Source organism: Balaenoptera borealis, assembly GCF_965194805.1.
Source record: "Balaenoptera borealis genome assembly, chromosome: 14".
NCBI lineage: Eukaryota > Metazoa > Chordata > Mammalia > Artiodactyla > Balaenopteridae > Balaenoptera > Balaenoptera borealis.
Window position 1 is genome coordinate 21,540,639 of NC_138875.1, and position 18,904 is coordinate 21,559,542.

General features: G+C 39.1%; 1 protein-coding gene and 1 long non-coding RNA gene across 2 annotated transcripts in view; one reads left to right on the plus strand and one right to left on the minus strand.

Annotated features, from left to right (window-relative positions):
• The window catches only part of DCC (DCC netrin 1 receptor), a 1,166,696-nt gene that overhangs the window by 1,027,285 nt on the left and 120,507 nt on the right, over positions 1–18,904 (minus strand). The gene's annotated exons all lie outside the window — the stretch shown is intronic.
• LOC309610490 lies at positions 7,689–18,235 on the plus strand. Its single transcript, XR_014233986.1, has 2 exons — positions 7,689–8,857; positions 8,900–18,235. It is a non-coding gene; the product is annotated as an uncharacterized lncRNA (long non-coding RNA).

Here is an 18,904-nt window from a genome sequence, read left to right on the forward strand (position 1 = left end):
AATTGGATAAACATTTCTCCATATGCAAAGTTGGTTACGCTGTCTAAATCAACCTGTTGGCTAACAGCAGCATCACTAGGAGATGGCTGAAAAATGTTTTTCCAACGATGAACAGAAGTGTAAAGTCAGTGTACGTTAGGTGTCTTATTTGTTGTCAGTTTATAAAAAATGTAGGTGGGTCAAAAGTTAAGCATAACAGACTACTTGTAGTGGTTGCATGTCTAGTCCTGCAGAAAGGAGAAGAGCAGTTAAACAAGCAAACACTTTACTTTTAAAATTATATCTTAAAAAAACCAGCAGAAGTTTAATGTAGTAACATCTACGAGTTTTGAAATAGATGTGTAGACTGCAATCATGGGAGAGTAAGACAATTGGAAGGACATTACGGTCCTGAGGGTTAGCTCAATCCAACTCTCCCACTGTTTAAGTCTCTTGGCTCTTTACCATGGCAATCGCTGGTGGAGGTAGTAATTTTGCATCTGTTTCATTAATGAAAATGTTTACATTGCTAAACATATTAACTATTAATAAGCCTTCAAATTGGCCATTAACAAAACCACAGAAATTAATGAGAAACAAATGCTACCATTAACTTGAAGTTTTGCTTGAAGGCATGGGAGGAGGTTGGCCAATGAAATTGACTTCAGAAACTAATAAGAATTAGCAATTAAATGTTTCCAAAGAGCCCAGCAAAATTATCCAGTGAGTCTGAAATACTCACTTGAGATTTGTTCCATCTTCATCCTTGCGTCTGTTCCTCCTTTGTCCTTCACTATAATCAGCCCTTTTGAGGAACACTTTTTATGGTCACTACGTCATCTCAATTCCCCATATGAATTCTAAGTCTATGTGGTAAAGTATTCCTGGGCTGTATTCTCTATCCACCTCTTTTATAGCTCATATTGTTTCATCTTGTCATTATTTGATTGTTTCATATTTTATTTATAAGCCCATCTCCTTCCCCACTGGTCTGTGAGCTGGTCCATGGAAGAGAATTTGCCTTACTCATATCTGCATCCACAGAGCCTGCTGTATAGTTGGGGTACAAAATCTCTGTGGAAGAAATGAGTATAACTATGTTTCTTCGTTGATTTGTGATGAACATCCATGTATTTAAAATGATCATCAAAGAAATATAGCTCATAATTCAGAATCTTCTCTATAGGAACTATTCTTAAAACACTCCAACAGCAAGAAGAACCACAGCAAGAATAATTGAGAGCATGGACTCAAGCTTAGGCTACTCGGGTCTGAGAATCCAGCTCTGCCCTTCACCACCTGTGTAATCTTGGGCAAGTTGATTCTAGTCTCTAAGCCTCTGTTTTCTCATCTTCAATATAAAGACAACAGTAAAGGCAACTTACAGCACTTTTAACAAATGTATGTAAAGTGCTTAGCTAAGCGTTTGGCACAGAGTAAGCATTCAGCAAATATTAGATACATTTTCTTTTTATTGTGGAAACTCAGAAGGCTCACTCACTGTACACTGTGTTCTAATTCGAAACCTGCAGAAGACTAAAGGTAGTTTCATTTCAGCCTAAGTTATAAAGAAGAAATGTCATCATGGAATTTTGCTATTTCAGTAGAATCGCCAATATTGCAATTACAAGCAAGATAAATACTGGGATCTCAATCAAGGCCAACTAATCTTTTGAGAGGTACAGAATGTGGCATCCATGTATAAGAGGTAGAATTGGACTAGAACCAATGATTCTGAAAATGTTTCCCTGAAGCATCCTCTCAACAGATATTCCCTGAAGGGGTCTACTCCCCCAAGCATCTAAGAAGGTAGAATGGGTAGGAGAGGCCCCATAAGGTTAAATGTTCTCTGAAGTTTCTTGAGTTGCATTACAATTTTATGTGAATTTTTATATTGTGTCCATTAGGAAACTCCATTATTTTTATGTTAGATCAACCATGGACATATTACTCAGTGTCTTCTTGGCCTCCCGCTGCTTACCCCTATTTCAGGAGCATGGCCCTAGGCTAGATGAAAGATCTAGAAAGCATGTTGTTCTATACAAGGCCTAGAGCTAAGGGACAGACCTGCAGTAAGCCATGCATCTAGCTTCTTAAAGGTGTTTTTATTGAGTTCAACTATGAAATGACTTGACTATAAAATAGGAAAAGGTAATTCAATAACTATTTCTGTTAATGCAATTTATCAACCAGCATTGAATTAATTTTTATCAAAGCCCAGTTCACTAGGCTTGAAGACGTGAGCATGTTTTATCAATTATAAAATGCGTATAATCAGTTGTTTCCTCTGTGTCCACACAAGAATTAAAAGAAATACTGTCCTTCCCAAAACAGGGAAAGTCAGAAAGAGCTGTGTCAACTTAAGACTCACAGACTTCGAAAACAAAGGCATGGTTACCAAAGGGGAAACATGGGGGGAAGGATAAATTAGGAGTTTAGGATTGACAGACATACACTACTATATATCAAATAGATAATCAACAAGGACCTTCTGTAAAGCACAGGGAACTCTACTCAATATTCTGTTATAACCTACATGGGAAAAGAATCTGAAAAAGAATGGATACATGTATATGTATAACTGAATCACTTAGCTGTACACCTGAAAGTAACATATTATAAATCAACTATACTCCAATATAAAATAAAAATCAAATTAAAATAAATAAACATTAAAAAAAAATTTAAGTTGGTGCTTGGGGGGGGGGGTTACTGTTGCCACTGTGACCAGTATTGTGGTGACAGACCTGAAGGTGACCCGTTTTCAACGTTAACTAAAGAAATAGAGTTAGAGGGCACACACATGCCTTTTTCCAAGAAATACCTTCAACAATGGGGCTGGTGATTTAAAGGGCTAAGCTAGTGGCCTAGGCCTGAAAGAACCACTTCAGGCAAAAGGCCTTCAGCAGATGCTCCTTTGTCAGGATAAGGGGCCTGAGCCTCTTTCCAGATCAGTTGTGATGCCGGGCTCCCCGAGGGCATCTCCACAAAACTTGAGGCATCCCAGTGACATGAGGTGGCCATTGTGTCTCTAATGACCGTGAGACTCAGGAAATAAAGGGTCAGGGACTGCCCTCATGCACGTGCTGAGAAATGTCTCTTCGGCTTGGATACATGAAAGGGAAATTTACTGGCCAAAAGAAACGGGGAGAAAAAAAGTCAGCAAAAGACACGTGATCTGTGGCTGGGAGTCGCTTAAATCAGATCCCCTAATCTTTAGGAACCCCTACCTCACCACCAACTTCTGGAAAATACATCAGTTCTCAAAGGCAGACCAATTCTACCTATTTAGTAATTTCTAGAACTTACTGGGCAGGTGAGGGTCCCTAATTAGTAGACTGCAGTGATGCAAAAGCTTAGTAGAGCGATCTAAAGGGGACAACCAGCTTCTATGGGAGTGACTTGCACCTCCCTAGTTTTAGCTCTGAGACTGTTGGTCACCTTAGTCCAGAAGAACAATCCCTGGTTGCTAAATTAATACAAAGAGAATCTCAAAAGTCTACAGATTTCTGTATATTCAACTGAATTGATTAAGATAGGAGAGATACCAGCAGACACATGCCTCTTTCAATCACAACTGCTTCTCAAAAACTCAGATGTGGCACAGGCAGGATTTCTGTTGCTCCAGAAAAAAGCCCCCCTACATAGCAAACTTAAGTATAAGAAATGGAATTTCCATGGGGAGAAATAAAACAACAATAAAACAAAGCAGGCAGTACCAACTGCCTGCAGAAAATCTCCCTCTGGTTTCTCACTGTCAACTCCTTCCAACTTGAATTGAAAGTGATGTTTTGTGGTTCGAGTCTTAGAACTGCCAGGACACATCTGAGGCCCTGCTGATGCGGGGAAACCTACATTTTCACCTGTGGAATGTATCAAGTAGATACTTGCAAATTAAAAATCACCACTTCGTGTCATTTTTTCAAGCTCAGTGCAGATTTGATGGGCAACTCTCCAATCCTCAGCTCCTAATGAATACGCTTGCTTAATTCTATAAAAAATCAGTTCTTCACACAGAGAGCTTAGTTACACCTCTTCTATTAAAATTTATCTACTGCTGACATCTGAATATCTTTCTTAAGGACGCAGGGGACTAAAGCACACATTTTAGATCCTAAGCTCAGATGTTTGGGTGTTCTGATTCCATGGCCAGCTACATGGCTTTTGATAAATTCTCTACCCACTGGTACTTTCATCTTCTCATTCAAAAGGAGTGTATAAAAAAAGTGTCTCCCTACCTAGTGAGCATATATTGAGAACATTCTGTTTGAAAGGAAGAAAACTAAGACTCTTAGGGAAATAATCACTGGATACACAGAAAGCCTTTACGTTCAATAGGCTTATAATATAGCATAGTTAAGTAGACAAAACACATGTGCATAAAAAAATACAAAGTTACAAATGAAATATTAATCATTTCACAGAAATTAAAGCTATAAGTGCTGAAGAGGACCCACGATGAAAGCCTGATTGGCCTATTCTGAAGGGAAGCTATAAAGACTAACATTAAATGGTGGTAAGGCATACTTCCAAAGGTATTAGATGACCCATGTTTATATCTGTGTAAAAACTTCAGTCTTTGCTTATGATTACTTAATATTTTCCACCTGGTCTAGACAAAAAGATTTCATACAGAAAGAAACTCTCCTGCTGCTGCTCAGCTGACACCCTTAGCCCTTAGCACAGTGCCTGGCACAGGGTATGCAACTGAAAAATGTTAATGCAATTAGTCCTCCCATAGATACCTCCAGCTAAGGCCATGTGCTTATGATCAAGGGCTCTGAGTTCACATTACCAAGATCTAAATCCTAGACCCAGTATTTAGTAGTTAGTTGTGAGACCTTAGACCAGCTGCTGAAGCTTGTAAGCCTCAGTCCCCTCCCTGGTCAAATGGAGAGTCACAGCATCTAAATGAGGTAATAACAGAGAGTTCTCAGCTCCGTCCCCAACTCACAGTAAGTATTCAATATATGCAAATGGCTATTATACTTACATCTCTAAGAAAATCAACCTTCTCCCAACCTCATCTTCTCCTAGGTTCCTTACCTCTGGTCTTGATGTCCCCGATCACCTACTCCCAGGAGGTGGCCAGTGCAGATGAGAAGGGTGTTAGTTCCAAAAATCAGCAGGAGAGGCCACGATGGCTTAGACTGGAAGCTACCCAGGAAAATGGGATGCATAAGGTCATAGCTGAACACAAGAAAGAAGCACAGGAGCAGGGAACCAAGCCCCGTTGCCCTGTTCCTGGGTTGTAAGGATTAAATTAAAACAGATGACCTATATAAAGCCTAATAGAATACCTAGGACAGAGTTGGCACTCAGTAAACGTAACTATTGTGAGTATGTTTATGATTATGATCACCATATATTGAGAATACAAAAGGGAAAGGACACGCCAGTCACAGCAGTAGGACTCAGCTGGGCTTCCTGAGAATCTGTAGCTCCACCACCAATTATGAGAGAAGGCAGGAAGCCAGGGGCCTTGTGTGCAGGGCTATAATTAGGGACTGTCAGAAATAGCCAGGGGAGGCTGAAGTAGAGAGGATATTACTATAATTCACTCACTCATTCATTCATTCAATAAATAATTTCAGAGTGTCTACTCTCTGTCAGCAACTATTTCAGGCACTTGGGAGAGAGCAAGTAACAAAAGAGACATAAATCTCTGTGATAATAGTGCTTACATTTTAGTGGGGGGAAATAGGCAATAAATAATAACAATAACATATTAAAAAATACACGGTATGTTACATGGTGGTTAAGTCCTATGAAGAAAAATCAGGGAAGGGGCATAGAGATGCGGGGGAAGATGGTAATTTTTTCCAGGGACAGGCTCACAAAGAAAGCGACATCTGAGCAAAGACCTAAAATAGGCGAGGAAGTGCACTGTCCTGCAATATCAGGGGACGAAGCACCACAGGCAAAAGAAAGCGAGCACAATGGCCTGGGGTTGAAGCTAGGCCGGTGTGTCAGGAGCAGGGTGGGCCAGGCTGAGAATTACAGGCTATGGGTTCAGAGAAAAAATGGGGCACAGGTCACAGAGCATCTTTAGGGCGCTGGAAGGGCTTAGGTGTTTACTCTGATTGAACTGAGAAGCTATTAGAGGGTTTTGAACAGGGAAACGATAGGCCCCCACTTACAGGTTAACAGGGTAACCCTGGTTGCTCTGTTGTATTAAAAAAATACTGTAGTCAGCCAAAGTAAAAGTCAAGAGACAGTTAAGAGGGAACTGCTATAATTTTGGTAAGAGATGATGATGGCACTGACTAGGGTGGTTCAAGTAGTGAAAAGCAGTTAAATTCTATGTATACATTAAAGGTACAGCCAATAGGATGTGCTGATGGATTAGATATGGGTGTGAAAAAAAGAACAGAAGGAATGATACCAAAGTTTTGGCCTAAGCAATCAAAAGGACAGAGTTTCCATGAACTCAGAGGAGACAGCAGGAGGAGAAGGTTGAAGAAAGGAGGAGATCAGGTTCAGTTTTGGACAAGTTCAGATTGACGTGTCCATTAGACATGCAAGTGGGCAGCTGGGAAAAAGAGCTTAGAGTAGAGAGGAGAGTTCTGAGCTGGAGATCAAACAGGGATGTCTGAGCACTCTAAAAGTCATGATACTGGATGAGATCACTCAAACAGTAAATGTGGCTATAGAAGAGATCCAAGGCTGAATCTTGAGGTACTTCTATGATTAGAAATCAGAAAGACAAAGAGATACCGGCAATAAAGTAAGAATTGGGCTCAGCCATATGGAGATCATTGGCGACCTTATTACCAACAGTTTTGATGCACATATGGAGCAAAATCTGTCGGTTTCAAAACAAAAAACAAAGGAGAGGAGTTAGAGATCACATTTTTTTTTACTTTATTTTTTATTGAATTATAATTGATTTATGATGTGTTAGTTTCAGGTGTACAGTAAAATGATTCAGAGATATATATTTTTTTCAGATTTCTTTTTCCCTTGTAGGTTGTTACAAAATATTGAGTATACTTCCCTGTGCTATACAGTAGGCCCTTGTTGGTTATCTATTTTATATATAGTAGTATGTATATGTTAATCCCTAACTCCTAATCTATCTCTCCCCCCACTTACAATACTTTTTTTAAAAAGATCCTTCAAGAAATTTTGATGTACAGAGGAGCAGAGTAGTGGGGCAACATCTAGAGAGGAAAGTGGGATCACGAGAGGATGACTTTGATTTTATTAGTATGGGAAACTACCAGCAGGCTGTGTGTTGATAAGAATGATCTAGTAGAAAGGGTAACCTGGTGATGTGAGAATGATCAGAGAATTCAGTGTGTAGAGCCTGACAGAAGGTTTTGATATGAAACTTTTGTAACCACAGGGTAAGAAAAGATTACAACTAATTTATGGGATGCTTCAAGGTTGGGAGTTAAACTATATTCACTGGTGTACAAATCACATGGCCCAGCATAGAAGACTCTGTTAGGTCTTAACCTCCCTTTTCATTTTTAAGGCTCACATAACATAATTATTCTAGCCAAAAGCAATAATAAAAAAAACAATTAAATTTTTTTTCTATTTTTTTTAATACTCCCTCTTCCCTTTCAGGAACGAGAGTATTTAAAACAGCATTCTAGGCTAATGCAACTCTAAAATATTTTAAGTTCCTTAACAAGGAACTGAAAAAAACCCTGCACGTTACAAGACGTCTACAGCAAAGACGTACGTTTGCTACGTTACAGCAAAGATAAACCACTTAGTAGAGGTAATGTAAAATTTTATTCTAGTGCCTCTGATATCAAGGAGTAGAGTCAGCACATTACATTAAAGTATATTTTCTTTATTCTGAATGAATCATTAGTGTTGTGTCCTGAAACTATGTAAATTGGGGTCAAGAAGGGACCCATGTTAGGCATAGCAGAGGAGACAGGGAAAGAAAAAAGGGTGTAAGAGAAGATCTCACAGACATTTTCTGCTTCCCTGGTATAATATTTCAAGTTGGTCACCAGAGATAAGGAGGTTCTGTTTTCTTAAGAAATCTAAGGATTCTGGGAAGAAAGAAACCCAAGCTTTGATGAACACAGAATAGCACACAGGACACCCTACCTAAGACATGTTGTCAGGAAAGGTCAATGAGTTTCCCGAAATCAAATACTTGAAGGATACTAGGTTAGTGGACTTGGATATATTTAATTTATCACAAATATTTAAGATACGGCATAAAGATATTTTCTGTGTACTGCTACACCAAACAACACTGGATAACAATTCCAAAATAGGACTGAATGTTGTATCTTCATTTTTCCTGCTGCCTTACGAGACACAGCTCTTGGTGAGAAGCCTCCCCTTTGTGATTTTTCTATAACTATTCTACTGCATTAAATTCCAGTCTTTCCCCTGCTGCCTTTCTTGTGGCAGCTCATTTTTAAATCAAAGATTTCATTGATGAATTTTTAAAAGCACAATTCATAATTATAAATGATTTCAACTACAAAAGTGAAGAGTCTTTTGTAACAAAGAGAACCAGAAATGAAAAGCTGGTACAAAAAGCCCTTCATGTGTTGCATTTCCATAAAGTGCAGGATAATAGGGATTCTATTCACTTCAATACAAATCAGAGAGGAAATCCTGTTTTGAAAAAAAACGTCAAAAAAATGAAAATGGGAGATAAATTCTCGCCAAGAATAATACTCTTGGGAGGTAATGTTGTATTCAATACATCAGAAAGACCTCAGACTCAGTATCAGAAAACAGAGGATTCTGATTCCAGCTTTGTGTGTTAAGGCTGGTCACTTATACTCATTGAGGCAGCTTACCTGTAAATTAAGGCGTGAGACCTGCTAGCTCTTGAGTCAGGTTAAGGTCTAAGAGTCTATTAAATTTATCCACTGGTGTGTGTGTGTGTGTGTGTGTGTGTGTGTGTGTGTGTGTGTGTGTGTGTGTGTGTGTGCAGGCACCAGTGTGTATTTTCTGCATTTTCTATATAGATATATAGATATGTCATTAAAAACATCACCATCAACTGCAAGTGACTTTTCAATTTCCTCTACTTTGCTTAAATGTTTATCTTTCTAACAATAGGTAGAAATAGTTCAAAATCAGGTCATACATTGGGGCCTATTAAAAGATGAAAGTCTAATTTACTTTTTAAACCTAAATATCATTAGGTAGATTTCACACTGCATTGTTTAAACATTTCACCTAATACATAATTAAGTTGGTACACTAACAAAGTTATCAGGAAGACATCTGGCAGTTTGAATAATCTTTACTATATCTCAAGTATGTGCTGGGGAAAACACATGGTTACTATCCTAGACAACGATGCTCTCACCTATTTCACATGACAGCAACAGAAAATTTGCAGTATTCATTAATAGACACCTAGGTATCTATTTGAGATGAATGATAAATGCAGTATGATATACAGTTATTACTGCTAATAATAATAAGTATTATAATAAAACTAATGACTTCTGTCATTAGTTTCCAACACTACGAGAATAGGCCACCCACTTAAATCTGAAACTTGTCTTAAGGATAAATCCTTCAGAAGTATTTGAAGCTTTATCCTAAGGCAAATATTATTTTCAAAAATGAACACATATAATATATTTAAATAATTATAAGTTGGAAATCTGTTTTCAACAGAGAACAGGGAACAGAGTGACAATTCTATTTTACGCTGCAACAATAAAGACCCAGCAGGACAAGATTACAGAACATCAGTACAACTTACACAGAGATCCTGATTGAAACTACTGATCTGAAACATTTCAGACAATTTTCATGACAAGACTATATATAAAAACAAGCCTAGCATGTTTACATAAATTACAAACGGTGGCCCAATTTGAAGGCCAGTACTGTGTGTGTGTGTGCGTGCGTGTGTGTGTGTGTGTGTGTGTGTGAGAGAGTGTGTGTGTATACAATGAATCCACATGCATTGGTATGTATGTGGTCATGGGTACATGCCACCCTCTCCATGTCACAGTATATCTGCCACCTCTCCACTATCAACAGAACATATAACTATCTCCAAAGAAGACAGCAGCTAAGCTCTTGTAGAACATGACATATTGTATCAGCTCAGATTTCAGTATTTCAAATTGTTCCCTGGAATTAATTCACTAAATAACCTAGGCAGTCAAAGCACAGATCCATTAGGCTCAGTAGAACATATTCTTTAAATGTTAGTGCCATACAATGAATATTTGATAAGTACACCATTAATAAACCTTGGTGTGACATAATTGATATCATGGATGTTTAATGACGATTCCAAATGGCACAGCACATGGCATCTGCCCATCCCTCAGTCATCATGCAGGTTGCCCTTGCACCATGAGATGGGTACAATTGGAAACGCAAAGTCTGATCTTCATTAGTATCTATCATAAAAGGCGTTCATTACGAGATAAATGGTTATGGCCTGGCTTTATTCATTAAGCATGCATTTCTGCAGACCAAAGTAATTGAATAAAATGGCCAGTAGCTTTTAAACTACACAAAAATCTTAATGTCTCAGAAGTAGATTCCACCTTTATTTCATGCCTTTAACCCCCCGTTATTTTGAGAATGTACAGCAACTGAATTTAAAGTGTTGCTAAATACTGACTGCACTTCACATACAAGAATATTTTCCTCTAACCCCTTGCTTTGTGACTGTCATAAAAAACTGATTTTTCTTTCCTCTCATCCAATCACCTCAAATTCAGCTTAAACATATTCCCAACTTTGAAAGAGCATAACTCCAGAACACGGACAAGTCAACTACAGAAGCAATGGTACTTACAGGAATGAAGTGGTTTGTTGCATCCTGAAAGAGAAGAGGTGGCTACAGAACAGGTCAATAGAAATCCTTTATTCTCTTATCACTAAATCACAAGTAGGAAATAAACTAATCATCCATGCTCAGTCATTCCGAGCCCTTCTTTATTTTGGGGTCAGGAAGGATGCTTGAAATATGACATGTCCACATAACAATTCCCTGTCTAGCTCTGACTGCTACAGTGAGAAAAACGTTTTCTTAGAATACCAGCTTTAAAGTGTAAAAAAGTAGACTAAAGAAGGAATCCCTAGAATTTTTTCTTACTTTTTCACATGTACAGTATTTTGGAGCCAAGGAACGCTAAAACAACATTAGTAAATTTTGTAGTGATTTATGAAAAAAAGACTTTCTAGATAGTTTGATACATTGGAGCCCATGAAAGCAAAAAATAAAATCCACTCATGAAGAAGACATATGTCTCAGTGCTCACAAAATCATCTTGAGATAACTTTGTTAAATAAAGCAAAAATGTATACATACTGCATGACCCACAATGAGGTGCCAAAGATTAATTTTGTAATATCAGAGAATATTCTGGTAATGAGTCAAATTTTTCTCCCTCATTCTGCTATATACTATTTTTGTTTTGTGGTCACTAGCAGAGATAATTACATTGTTAAATTAATTCCACTTCTATTGACCACGGTCACTAGACAGTTCATCAACTTACTGTATTAATATAAAAGAGGAAGCTTGACTCTCACCTTGTCTAAAATGCTTTTATTTGTAATGTTATTATTTGCATTTACTGGTAATTACTTTGATCCTTTATGAGGATGCTATTGATTCTTCAAGCATGCCTTTCAATTGAAGCATTAACAAACATTTAGCTGTAAAGGTTAATTTCATTTCTAACATTTTTAAGGACCCTGACACTAACTCTGCCCATAATATTTCCAATTCCCATGAAGCATAAAAGCATTTCCATAGTTTATTGTCTGTACTCCCACTGTAACAGCAGGGCTGTTGGCATTAGTCAGACAACCATGGCATACAATTCCTACACCAACTAAAAATACTAGACTATTCAGATGATTCATTTTGCATTAGTGCAATTGTTTCCAAGTGTGTTTCATCCTATTTTATTCATCTAGTTTCTTCTTGTTGTAGCACTAACCCTTAAACTCTACATTATGAACTTAATGTATGAAGTTAAAATTCCTTTATTAAGTCCTGCTATGACTTTTATGCTCATTTTGATTCATTTTATTAAACTTAGATTACTAACACAGATTGAGAGATAATTCTAATTGGACTTCATTTATTTTTTTGTCTTGTTTTTCAAATGCAGGAACCTCCATCAATATGTTTCAATGTGCACCTTCTCTCACATTTCAGCTGAGCTCTCTTTGCCAATTGCCCTTCATTCACATCATCTATTTTTCCTCCCTGATCATTCAAAGGCGGTGGATAACTATCTTCAGAGACATTGGGTCTTTACTCAAGACCTACTACTATTTTGAAGATGCCTCCTCTCTTTTTCTTCCCAAGTCCCAAGCAGATTGGACTCTGTCAGTGACCAGCTAAAGAACCCAAAGGACACATTTCTGTCTCCATGAGTAATGGTTCCTACATGTATAAAATGATGAAGCTTGACAAGAACTCAGGGATTCTAAATGAATCAGAACTGGCCCGTGGCCCTTAATTCCCTATGTTATATCAAGACCCAGGCACAGATCAGACCTTTGGTGGAACAGTTAAGAATGGCTGAATTGGAAATCTCAACTTCTATCCTTAATAATTCTATGATCCTCGGCAACTTACTTAACCTCTGTACGCCAAAGTTTCCTCAATTGTAAAATGGGGTTATTCATTCCTATTCCATAGGGTTTGTTGTGAGGATTAAGATTAGCAAATATGTTTGAGGTGTTGAGACAGTGCACAGCACATGGTCAGCACTAAATGAATATCACCTAATTTGAGTCCCTAAGAATTGAAAAAACTATAGTATCCTCCATCCTCACCCCCTCTTCCATATGTAAGTCAAAAACAAAATCCTGATCTCTCCATATGGTGACTTTAGGAGGTTTTAGTTTAAATAATAATTTAAAAAGCAAATTTTTTTAAAAAGTGAACTTTTAATTTTCCTGCCCCGGCTCTGCTGGTGCTCTAAGCCAGAACTTCCTGAGCACGTGCCGTGTCGTATCCACGTGCTGTGAATCGTGGCAGGTGATCCGTGGCAGGTGATCCGTGGCACTGTGCCTCAGTGTCGCATACCACTAGCATAATTCTCTGCATGTGTTGTGACATCAATCACTGTTTTGAGCACTTTCTTAGATTATTTTTGAAAAACCTAGTACTGGCAACACCGGCAGCCCACACTCACCATTTCCTGAAACGGTGACCCCCCTCTGCAGATGTAAATGCATCTGCCCCATTTGGATGAATCTGGGTGGGAAATTAGGAGCAGAAAAGGAAATGGTGAGGACGATGATCAATCAAATCGCCTCCACCCCCCAGTAGGAGAGAGGATACTGAAAACATGCCTATGAGTGAGTAATATAGGGCAAAAAGAATACAGAAGTTACTTTCAAAAAAGATTAGCAACAGGATAAAAAACACAATGCATATTAAAGTTGTTAATATTTCACTAAAGCTCTGAATTTGCCTGAAGTATACAGGCAGTAGGGGTTTATTTGTATAATATTAATGGGATATATTTCCAGCTGAAGAAAATTTTCCAGATAACGGAAACTCATTGTGCTAAATCTCAACATTTTGGAACACTGATCTGTTTTTGGATTTGTTTAGGTACCCACCATGCCTTTAATCCAGTCCTTGTGAAGCCAGCTTATATTCAGCGTCTCCTTAGCGGATTGTTAGAGTCAGGCCAGATAACCAAATCCACTTTCTCCTTGTATACGCAAATTGGGACAGGAATAGGCAATTGATTCAGAGCTGGCAAACCACAGGATAATCAGCAAACCATAACATTGCCAGTGAGAAAAGATGAACTGGAAAAATTGTCTTCTTCTTGAAATTTTATCAGAAAAACCCTGAGAGAATAAGATAGAAGCAGAAATTCAAACTGAAAGGAATCCTTGAGGGATCAGAATCAAAGAAACAGAGATATTGTTAGGGAACCATTGACCGAAACCACCCGGCTTGGCCAGGCGCGATAAAAACCTAACCACTCGCATGAGTTGTCTCACAACAGGAGCTTCTGATGAGGAACATGGTGCTGCCACTGAAAGCTAACTGGGAGAATTTGGCAGGGGCCAAAAGGAGGGAGGAGATGCCCCAGCCCATAAAATGTCCTGCCAACCTCCCAGAAACCCTCACCCTGGAATCCATCTTGGCTGAGAGATGTGGACGCTACCAGGAAGGACCCCGAGTCAGGCCAAATATGGCCAACAAGCAAGGTGATTGGCCAGAGACAACCCAGAAAGCTAACCCCACCCCCATAAACCCTGAGACTCCCAGCCACGTGGCAGAGCAGTTCTCCTGGGTTCCCTGACGCCGCTGCTCTCCTCCTGGGCACCCCTTCCCAATAAAATCTTTCACTTTGTCAGTACGTGTGTCTCGTCAGACAATTCACTGCCAAGTGTTAGACAAAAGCGCAGTCTTGGGCCCTGGAAGGGGTCCCCCTTCCTGAAACAACGTCATATTTAAAAAAAAAAGATACCAGGGAACTACAAAAGCGATAGATTCAGTGGCCAGTCCACGGACTGAACCAAGTGACTCCAAGTGACCTCCTAATCATGTTACTTTTTTTACTTGCCATATCTAATCCCTAGGTAAGCGCACACACCACACACACACACACACACACACACACACACCTCTTAGTATGTACTTAAGGATGAACTCTCTATTACTTGTAACCAAAAGAGCCCAAGTAAAACACCAGCATCACTGAAATGGATTATAAACTATGTCCTCTTATTGAACAGAGCGCAGTAAACCTACTTTAACCATTTCTTGACGGCCCGGAGCCATCATTACTGACAAGGACTTCGAGGTGGTGTAATGCACTGAGCCTTTCTGGCTGCTGGGCGAGCAAGGCTCTTTATCTCTTCCCCAGATAGCCTCAGCAATGATGCTTTTTTGAATCCCTAGCCTTCTTTTACTGCTGTTTCAATCTCTCCCGTTACCATAAATCTGCTTGCCTCTAACAGCTTTCTTTTTAACTTTCTGCTTCTGATCTTCTGGAGGCTGGAAAACAAGATAACCAAGCTTGATGGATTTCTGTGTCAAATAAGAATGCGGCTCATATACCCTAGGTCACCTCCTCAAAATATGATTATCTATATATAGTAGAATCATAACAAATGGAATGAAGGAAGGAAGAAGAGACATAACTTTGGGTCTGGCGCTGTTCTAAGCAGCTGCTCACCAATTCCCTCAGTCACAGATATTTGATCCCTGCCTCACCACATTCTTCCAGCGAAATTCTCATGTTTTACATAGTTATTGCAATAGTAGATGCTGCCGCCCAAATCTTTAATAACCAAGGAAAACATGTTAATATCTTTATATTTTATTTACTTAAAAATTGACTTCAAAAGCAAAATAAGCACATTCAGATCACATTTCTAAAATAAAAGCAGATAACCAAGTAATTTCCTTGAACTATTAAAATAATTTTTTGATTTCTTTTTGATCCTTTTCAAATTAAACCTGCTCTGCTTTCATGAGCAGAGGCGGTTCTTAACCTTCCAGATGACTATAATAGCACTTTTCTCAAATGGTGAAATTGTGTTAGAAAAATCACTCTTTTATAATACATATTTATTAAGTACACATTATGTTCCAAAAATAAGTGAGGCTCAGAGGATGTATTGGTGAACAAAACCAACAAGGTTCCTGTCTTTATGAGGTTTACATTATATTCAGAATACTACAGGCAATCATGGTGTAGTTTGAATAGCTTAGCAAAGCACACATGGCCAGACTGAGTAGACTTTGCCTAAGGTGACATTCCCCCAAAGAGTCTAAGTTATTGTTCAAACCAGGACACTTTTGAGAATGAAAGTGGCATTGTGAATAGTTAACAGGGTCATTAGGTATAAGTCTGGGCCTTCCAGGGAAAACCAGATAGATGGTCACCTCATCTATAGGTCAACATCTGATATAAGCAGCTCTTTACAGGAAACCATCCTCAGCAGGAAGCCCCTTTTCTTGTCACTTTAGCAAAGCCATATTGTAACTAACTTTTAAACCAGGTGCCCCTATGCTCTATTCAGCTCTGGCCCAAGCATACCTTCCAAATCTGATTAAAGGCACCTTTCTCTACCATTTGTGAATATTAATTTTGTAAGCAGTGAGCAGCGGGACCCCCGATTCATTCAGCAACATGGGCACATAGTAGATGCTCAATAAACATTTACTGAATGAGTTGAAAAAGTATGAATAAAAAGGACCATGCAACTACATTATTAATGAAAATAGCAATCGTTCCTTGACCAGACTTTCAGTCTCTCTGTCATCCATACAAGCAAGTTTAATCAAATCTTGGTTACTCCCTACCTGTCTTACCATAAAAATGATGAAATAACGTGGTTGTTGGCCAACCCTCCTGAAATATCACTTAGGAAAATTACATGGACTGAAGGCAGCTCTATTCTGTTTAAGTCTCTGTTTGACACAAGCTTGTTGCTGAAATTGTTCTGCCTTGTAACAGTTTCTTTCCCCAGCTGAATAGTAACCCTTCAGTTAAATTCTTACTTTGTTACTCATTTTAATACGTTAGATTTATCAGAGTAAGGTCCCAAATAAGGTTCCAGTTGGAATAAAAAGCTCATTCCTAACTTTTTTCCTTTAAAGCTCTGCCAGCCTAAAAGTATCGTCTTTTCTTTGCTATTTCCCTTCCCTCTGAACAGGGAGCAAATGCTAGAGAGTTATCACTCTTACCTGGGCTTTTTAACTATAATTCAGAATTTACTCATACAAAATCATTAAGAAAACACTGCTCTTAAATCTCTTAAGTTAGCATCCATCAAAGTGTCTATAAACCCCTAAACCTGTATGTATAATCTCGCTTATAACTATGTATTTTTTTCTAAAACAGATACCATAGGTTTGTCTAATTTTCAAAGGGCTCTGAGATCAAGACTACCAATCTAAGGAGAGAAACAAGCAAACATTAATTTCTCCATTTTACTTCCCATGAAACTATTCTCCAAATTCATTTCAGTACATTTGGCAAATTGCTGGAGACGACTAGGTATACGGACATTCAGTGGAAAGGTAAAAGCCCAAAGATCTACCCACACTATTCAGAACGACCTGTTCCACTACGTAGAAACTACATAGAAGGATCACGTCCGCTCCACTGTACTGCCGCCATTCTAATCTGAACACCCACGATCTCATCTGTAAACTGCTAATGAAATGCCTCATCTCTAATTAAATGCAGTTTTCCCTTCTCCCCCCTCCACCACCATCACCCACCCATCTATCCATTTCAATCAGCTCTGGGCAGATAAATCTTAGAAAAACTTTCTCCCCAAAGTTTTCAAAAGTCTTCAATGGCCTCAATTCAAAATTCTTAGCCAGTCATTAAAATCCATAAGCTTATCTAATACTATTTCCTCTCATGAACATTCTACCCTATATAAAAATGTACTCTCTTTCCACCAAACAAAGCACTATTCTACTTGCAAGGTTGGACGAGCTTATCAGTCCCCAGACTCCAATGGCCTCCATTCTGATGAGGTTGAGCCAGGCCAGCCTTAGGGGTCCAAATGGGTCGTCCCCTCCTCTGTGATGTCTGCTCCGACCACCTGGCATACACTGCCGTCTTGCACCTTTCAACTCATATAGTAACTATCTCCTACCCCAGAATCACTGACACTGACCACATGCTGCCTTGTAATTATATAAATCTTTTAAATTTTATGCCTAGTCCTCCCAACTACGCTGAAGACTTCTTGAAGGCAAAAGCCATCTTAGACTACTTTGATGCACTCACCATCTTTAGCACTGGTGATGTGTTGATGATGTTGTTTAATAATAATATCAAAGGGTTAGAAGAGTGAGGGCATTATGGTCCAAGGTGCAGGTGAGCTTTATTATGAAGGAGTCCTTTTTGCTTCTTTTGAAATCCCTGGGCACGCTCAAGTGTCCCTGTGCCTCTTCGATCTGTAAGAACTATTTTTGTTTCCATGGGAGGACTGAAGTCTTTGAGGTCCTCAAGAATATGGAGAAGGGGGCTTCCCTGGTGGCGCAGTGGTTGAGAATCCGCCTGCCAATGCAGGGGACACGGCTCGAGCCTGGGTCTGGGAAGATCCCACATGCCGCCGAGCAACTGGGCCCGTGAGCCACAACTACTGAGCCTGCGCGTCTGGAGCCTGTGCTCCGCAACAAGAGAGGCCGCGACAGTGAGAGGCCCGCGCACCGCGATGAAGAGTGGCCCCCGCTTGCCACAACTAGAGAAAGCCCTCGCACAGAAACGAAGACCCAACACAGCCAAAACTTAATTAATTAATTAATTAATTAATTTTTTAAAAAATACATGCTTTAAAAAAAAAAAAAGAATATGGAGAAGGGAATTGTTTCCAAATTGTTCTGAGGTTATTACTCTGAACAGCGTAACTCTCCCAGAACTTCTCAGACAGAACTGAGGACGGAAACTGGCAAACAGTGCTCCTGAGACTATACCACAAAAATCAATCAATTGAATTCAAATGTCTCTCTGGGCATTATGCCGAATCTAATATAACCCCACAATCTAATATTGGAGACAGGGTTCTGCTCAACTCACCTCAAAATGAACTGCTAAGGAGATAAGGAATCTCAGCGGGTCTGGCGAGTTTGCGCTAGTACCCTTTTCCATATTAATGGCAGCAATATGTAAAAAGGAGGATGATTCTGTGACATCTATATGTCAACTGTCACAATAGCATCGATACCAAAAGATGCAGTAAGAAGGAGAATGCCAGATGAGATGACCAATGACACATGAATACAAATCAATCTTACAGCTAGTAGAATGAAAGTGTCATATCCACAGTATGAAGTCCTACATAAAGTGTCCTTTAGAGTTATCTGCAAAACAAGAAAAGCAGCAATTCAGATGTATTTATGTACAAGGGCCAATAAAATATAAGGCCAAAGCCAGTGAAGGATCCTACATGATCTGAAGAGGTAGTTGGTAGAGTTACTGAAGTCAGAAAAAGAAGAAGG